Raw genomic sequence first — 6,937 nt, forward strand, 5'->3', positions numbered from 1 at the left:
CTAATGTTTCTTAAAATATAGAAAAGTTCTAACAAAGTGATCTTTAACTTTTTTTTTCTCCTTCGGCTATGTACAATGAATTGTTTTGCTTGCTTGCTTGACTTTGTACAATGAATTGTTTTGCTTGCTTGCTTGACTTCATTTGGTTTGACATGGTTTCCCTTTGTACCCGTGCAGACTGCCCTTTGAGAATAAAATGGGAGGCCAGAACCAAAGTCTTTTGGATAAAGCACCACAATGGACTACGCACTAGCACTAACCCGTTTGGCTGCCTTCCTTCCCAAGGCACAGATTTTTCCCAGCATGGGAAAGACCGACCTCCCTCCCTCCCTCCCTCCCTCCCTCCCTCCCTCCCTCCCTTTTGACCCAGTTTCACTCTTCCACCATACACTCAATAAAATAAAATAAAGTAAAATAAAATAAATAAAAGAATGAATGACGTTTCCAGTTATTTATTTGTCTAAGCTACCTAAATTCCCCTTCTACACCTCCCCCTACTCCCCACCCCAAGCCGCCATCTCCTCGTGGGGGTAGGGACCTGCACATCTGTGTCTTTCTCTCTGAACTCTGTTTTCTGGTCCACGTTGCTCCAGAGGAATGTAGCCCTTTGGAAATGGTAATGGAGTTGATAACACACCCTATCAGAAAGAGGAAGGCCCATTCACTCACTCATTCTCACCCAGCCCTGTTCTGCTACTTCTAAGGACAGAATCTTCTGGACAGTATTTACATGGCTTGCTATTTCTAAATTTTGGTTTTGGTTTTGGTGTTTTTGGTTTTGTTTTGTTTTTTTGTTTGTTTTTTTTCTTTTTCTTTTTTTCAAGACAGGATTTCTCTGTGTAGCCCTGGCTGTCCTGGAACTCACTCTGTAGACCAGGCTGAACTCAAACTCAGAAATCCGCCTGCCTGCCTCTGCCTCCCAAGTGCTGAGATTAAAGGTGTGTGCCCACCCACCACTGCCTGGCTCTATTTTTTTTTAAACATTATGTATGTATGTATGTATGTATGTATGTATGTATGTATGTACGTACGCATGCATGCATGCATGCATGCAGGCATTGTTTATACGACTACACTGCAGCTGTCTTCAGACACACACCAGAATAATACATGGGATCCCACGACAGATGGTTGTTAGCCACCACATGATTGTTGGAAATTGAACTCAGGAAGGACCTCTGGAAGAGAGGACAGTGCTCTTAACCACTGAGCCAGCTCTCCAAATAAAATTTGTGGAGAAATTGAGCATCTTAAAACCTTAGGCATCCTTCCTCCTCTCCACGTGGCCTCTCTCCCTCTTTCTACCTTCTCTCTTTCCCTCTGCCTTTGTACAATAAAGCTGTAAAACAACAACAACCTCTAGGCATGTGTGTCCCCTCTTTATGTATGTATGTGTGTATGTATGTATGTATGTATGTATGTATGTACTTACTTACTTACTTACTTTCTTACTTGTTCCGACACCAGTCAGGTGTGGTGCTTCATGCCTTTAATCCCAACACTTGGGAGGCAGAGGCAAAAAAAAAAAGAAAAAAAAAAAACCCCAAACCAAACCAAACCAAACCAAAACAACAACAACAACTACAACAAAAAACATCAAACAAAGTTTGGGTCTTAGTGAAGTAAGCAAGGCACAACCTGCAGGCAGGCAGGACTGATGAATTTGTACGTCTTACCCCTTCAGAGTTTACCAGAGGCTTAAAGGACTGAGTTTTTGGGACTGCCCTGAGACAATATATATCTTCCTTCCTTCCTTCCTTCCTTCCTTCCTTCCTTCCTTCCTTCCTTCCTTCCTTCCTTCCATTTATTTATTTATTTATTTATTTATTTATTTATTTATTTATTTAAAGTACCCTGTAGCTGACTTAAGATGTACCAGAAGAGGGTGTCAGATCTCATTACAGGTGATTGGTAGTTGAACTCAGGGCCTTTGGAAAATCACTGTTTTACCTGCTGAGCCATTTCTCTCACCAACCTAGTTCTGTCTTTCTGTCTTTCTGTCTTTCTGTCTGTCTGTCTGTCTGTCTGTCTCTCTGTCTGTCTCTCTGTCTCTCTGTCTTTCTCTCTTCCTTCATCCTGGCATCAATCAACACAGACTGTTTTGTGAGGTAAACTTAATAAACTTCTAGCTCCTCTCTTGTTCTCTTACTTCTTTCTCTCTTGCTACTTCTCTACTCTCTCTGCCTCTACTAAAAATGAAGAAGAAGAAGAAGAAGAAGAAGAAGAAGAAGAAGAAGAAGAAGAAGAAAAAGAAGAAGAAGAGGAAGAAGAGGAGGAGGAGGAGGAGGAGGAAAAGAAACCTCTAGCTCATGCAAGGGGGATGTAGGAAGGACACCACCTTCTTTCTTTCTTTCTTTCTTTCTTTCTTTCTTTCTTTCTTTCTTTCTTTCTTTCTTTCTCTCTCTCTCTCTCTCTCTCTCTCTCTCTCTCTCTCTCTCTCTCTCTCTCTCTCTCTCTCTTTCTTTCTTTCTTTCTTTCTTCCAAAAATACTCAGGGACATCACACTCCCTGTAGCCAGGGATGAGTCTCAGGGAATGTATGTGAGCTTGCTTTGTTTTGTGGGGCCAAACTTGACAGACATTTCTTTTGGCTTTGTGTGTTTTGCCAGCCAGCTCTCTTGCTCTGCTCACTCACTCACTCACTCACTCACTCACTCACTCACTAACTAGCTTGTTTGCTGTGGTTGCCATTTCTATCTATCTCTGCACAGGGTTCCAAGACTGCCCTTTGGGAATCAAATGGGAGAGCAGAACTAAAGGCTTTTTGATAAAGCACCTAGAGTGCACACCAGCACCTTTGGACTGACTGGCTGCCTTCCCCCTCCCCCTCCTCCCCCTTCTTCAGATTCATTTATTATAGGTAAGTACACTGTAGCAGTTTTCAGACACACCAGAAGAGGGCACCAGATCTCATTGTGGGTGGTTGTGAACCACTATGTGGTTGCTGGGATTTGAACTCATGATCTTCAGAAGAGCAGTCAGGGCTCTTAACCGCTGAGCCTCCAGCCTCCTGCATTCCTTCTTAAAGCATGAATGATCCCAGCATGGGAAGACGGTCTGCCCTCCCTCCCTCCCTCCCTCCCTCCCTCCCTCCCTCCCTCCCTCCCTTTTGAGCCATTTTCCCTCTTTCACCATACGCTCAATAAAAGAAGTAAATGAATGAAGTCTCCAGCTATTTGTTCGAGCTATCTAAATTCTCTCACAACACCTCCCCCTCCCCCTCACTGCCTTCTCTCCCTATGTTTGGGTGGGGCTGGGGGAGGGGTGGGGTGGGGGGAAGGGATCTGCAAGTCGTCCCTGCAGGTTTGTGAACTATTGGCAAGGGTCTGGTTCTCTGAACTGCTGAGCCATGTCTATCCAGAGGCTGGCTGGCTAGTTTTCTGCCTCAAGTCCCTGAGTGATGATTTCAGTGTGAATTCTCTGAACTCACTGTCCTTTCAGGTCCACATTTGCTCTGGCAACCGACTGAACCAAACAATAGGCTCACACTGAGATCTTTGGAAATGGTAATGGAGTTGATAACACACCCCAACAGAAAGAGGAAGCCTCCGCTCACTAGAAGACTTTCACTAGAAGCCTCACCCTGCCAGCAATTTAGGAATTGGTAAGGCCAATCTGGACAATATTTAAATGATTTCTACTTCATGTTTAATGCTTAATAAAATAAAACGTGTGTGAAGGTCTGAAGAGCGTTGACTGTTCTTCCAGAGGTCCTGAGTTCAATTCCCACAAACCACATGGTGACTTTGGAATCCGATGCACACTTCTGGTGTGTGTTGGAAGACAGCTGCAGTGTACTCATATAAATAAAAAAATAAATAAAACCTTCAAAAATAAAATAAAACAAAGCTTGTGAAGAAATTGAGCATCTTAATTTTATTTTATTGTATTGTATTTCACACACACACAGTATTTTATATATATATATATATATATATATATATATATATATATATATATATAATCAACTGGCACAGAAACGCACATTACCTAAGTTAGCTGGGAGTGGTTGGATTGGATATGCAGAGAAGGAAGGAACATTTGCAGTTTTGCTGTTGCTCTTTTTTTGGGGGGGGGGATGGGCTGTTTAAATAGTACAGCAGAGCAGTGGTGGCACATGCCTTTGGGAGCACTTGGAAGGCAGAGGCAGGCAGATTTCTGAATTGGAGGCCAGCCTGGTCTACAGAGTGAATTCCAGTACAGCCCGGGCTACACAGAGAAACCCTGTCTGGAAAAACCAACCAACAAACAAACAAACAATCCCAAGCAAAACCCAATCCAAACTTCACAAAAGGGAGGGACACTATAACAAATTACAATTGCTTGTATATATAGAAAAAAATTTCCTCCCCCCCCCCCAAATAACCCTGGTTCAATTAAATACGAAACTAACTAAGTAATCTCACACATACAAACATACATACATAAAACAAATAATGATAACTACGTGGCATGGAACTGCTTACACAGTTTGGATGCCACCTCCATCACATGCCTGCAGAAATTATTGAGTGGCCGGCCTGGTCTGTCTTGTATGTTTTTGCACCATGTACAGAGACTTTGTCTCTCATAAATAAATGAATACAGAGAAAGATATTCATTGATCTATACATGCCTGTGCTCAGAGGGCAAAGCTGCTGGCTGTTAAGGTATAGGTAAAAGAGTAAGGCCTAGATGGAATGTTAAGGACTGAGGAAACTATTAAGGCCTAGATGGAATGTGAAGGCCTACTTCAGATTAGATAAGGGCTAGGTAACCTCTTACCTGGCTAGCCTGCCATTCTGCTGTTACTGCCAGAATTGATTACATATTCTCCTTGGATGTGTCCTCAGAAACCAATCAAGATAGAAGCCAATCGAACTGCTTCCTTTATTCTATAGTTATCTGCAATAGGCTTGGACTCAAACTGACCACCCAGCAGCATTTCCTACACCCGCACATGTGTATACTTTTCTGGCATTTGCTCCTAGAACCTGCACTGGGGATGGAACCCCCGCCCTGCCCTAACACAAGAGAGACACCCACACCACCGATTCAGTGCACAGACTACTTAGAATCAGACTTCTATTTTGAGTAGGGTGTGAGTGAGTAAAGTGTAAGTTCCCAAGGCCTCCCTGGGAACTGACATCTTACTTGGAAGAAAGAGACTTGTACGTGGGCAACTGACTTTCTGGTTTGCAAGTTAAGACATGAATGTCACACTATTGATGGCCAAGACACTGGATGTCCTGATTTTATTAGTGTGTGTGTGTGTGTGTGTGTGTGTGTGTGTGTGTGTGTGTGACTCCATGGCCAAGCTAGCCCCCCCCTCCCAGATGTGTGTTTCTTATTTATTTATTTATTTATTTATTTATTTCTTGGGCCTGTGCTTGTGTATGACCTCGGCAACACTTCCTGAAAACCAAACCAAGCTAAACTAAAGCAAACAACTATGGCTGTCTGCCTGCCTGCCTGCCTACACAGAGAAATGATATCTCCAATCAAGTAACACTAACTCCTAAAGACGCCTGTTTCTCTTTTTCTTTTTTTTCTTTCTTTTTTTCTTCTGCTCCCTCTCTCTGTTCCCCCCTCTCCCTTTCTTCCTTCCTTCCTTCCTTCCTTCTTTCCTTCCTTCCTTCCTTCCTTCCTTCCTTCCTTCCTTCCTTCCTTTCTTTCTTTCTTTCTTTCTTTCTTTTCTTTTTTTTTCTTTCTTTTCTTTTTTTTTTTCTTTCTTAAATTTATTCTTTTCATACATAGTTTCTTAGTGTAAGCAGCCCTGGCTGTCTTGAAGACACTTTGTAGGCCTCAATCCAGTAAGAGCCTGCCTCTGCTTTTCAAATGCTGGCATGAAAGTTGTATACCACTATGACCGGCTACGATTCTTATCTTCTTTTTTTTTTTTTTTTTTTTTTGGTTTTTCGAGACAGAGTTTCTCTGTGTAGCCCTGGCTGTCCTGGAACTCACTTTGTAGACCAGGCTGGCCTCGAACTCAGAAATCTGCCTGCCTTTGCCTCCCAAGTGCTGGGATTAAAGGCGTGCGCCACCACCGCCCGGCGATTCTTATCTTCTTATTTTTGTTCCCTCTCCCCTCTTCCTTTTTATGATTTTTGCTTTTGACAGGCAGTGGTTGTGGCAGTGCTGGCAGAGGGAGGTGGATCACTGTAACTTTGCAGCTAGCTTATTCTACAGTCTGAGTTACACAAAAGGGGTTTCAGAATGACTGGTTATATTTTTCATTTATTATGCATTTTAATTATAATTTAATTAAACCAAAAGAATTTAGACTGACCAATTCAGAGTCTGGCATTTAAAAGTATAACAAAAGACAGTATGAGGCTGTCTGTGGATGGTCAAGGGTTCTGGCTGCTTTAGGGAGCCTCCTCACCTTTCTGCACATGCAAACTAGGCCACCTAGAGGCTGGACACAAAAGCTACCTTGAGCATTAGGTCACGTGACAGTCAGCCACCTCCATCTTTATGAGGATAGATGTCAGTCAGAGGACAAGATGGCTGCCACCCACTTGTCACCTTCCATATGCAGGCACACCACCTCCCTTCTGTTTTTGGATAAAAGACACATAACAATTTTTATTATTTACAGTAAGCCTTAAATAACACTCTGACAGCTGTGCAGATTTCTACTTGCTATGTGATTTGAATTTCCTTTTTTTGTTTTTTTTCTTTTAATTAATTTTCAGGAACTGCATGGTGGATTCACCTAGGTTCTGGTGCCTTCTTCTGTCATGCAGTCATCTAGGCAGCAGATAGAGCACATACACACACACATACTTTGAAAACTAATAGTAATAATAACAAACAAACAAATAAAAGAAAAGAAGGTTAAAAAAAAAAAAAAAGATTCTAGCTTCTGCCTGGATGTGTAGGTGGCAGAAGCAGGCAGAGAGGACCTCTGTGAGTTTGAGGCTACCCAAGCCTACAGAGCAAGTTCCAGGCAGGGA

This window comes from Mus caroli, unplaced genomic scaffold (genome assembly GCF_978045245.1).
Source record: "Mus caroli unplaced genomic scaffold, Mus_caroli_1 scaffold_33, whole genome shotgun sequence".
NCBI classification, from domain to species: Eukaryota; Metazoa; Chordata; class Mammalia; order Rodentia; family Muridae; genus Mus; species Mus caroli.